The sequence below is a fragment of the Eimeria tenella genome, genomic scaffold (genome assembly GCF_000499545.2).
Source record: "Eimeria tenella Houghton genomic scaffold, Eth_scaff2815, whole genome shotgun sequence".
Lineage (NCBI taxonomy): Eukaryota > Apicomplexa > Conoidasida > Eucoccidiorida > Eimeriidae > Eimeria > Eimeria tenella.
In genome coordinates this window covers 1-210 of record NW_013542693.1, presented here as the reverse complement: position 1 = coordinate 210, position 210 = coordinate 1, and positions in this window count along the sequence as shown.

Sequence of the window (210 nt, the reverse complement as noted above, 5' to 3'; positions counted from 1 at the left end):
GCTGTTGCTACTGCGGTTACTGCTGCTGCTGCTGCTGCTGCTGCTTGGGATATCATACCAATGCAGTACCGAGGTCTAGGCCTTCGGTTTGGGATCTGGGGCTTAGGGTTTAGGGTTTAGGGTTTAGGGTTTAGGGTTTGTGCAGACTTGGTGGTCGGAGGATCAAACCGCCCATTAGACACCTCAATCTGCAGCGAAGCCATTCGCCAC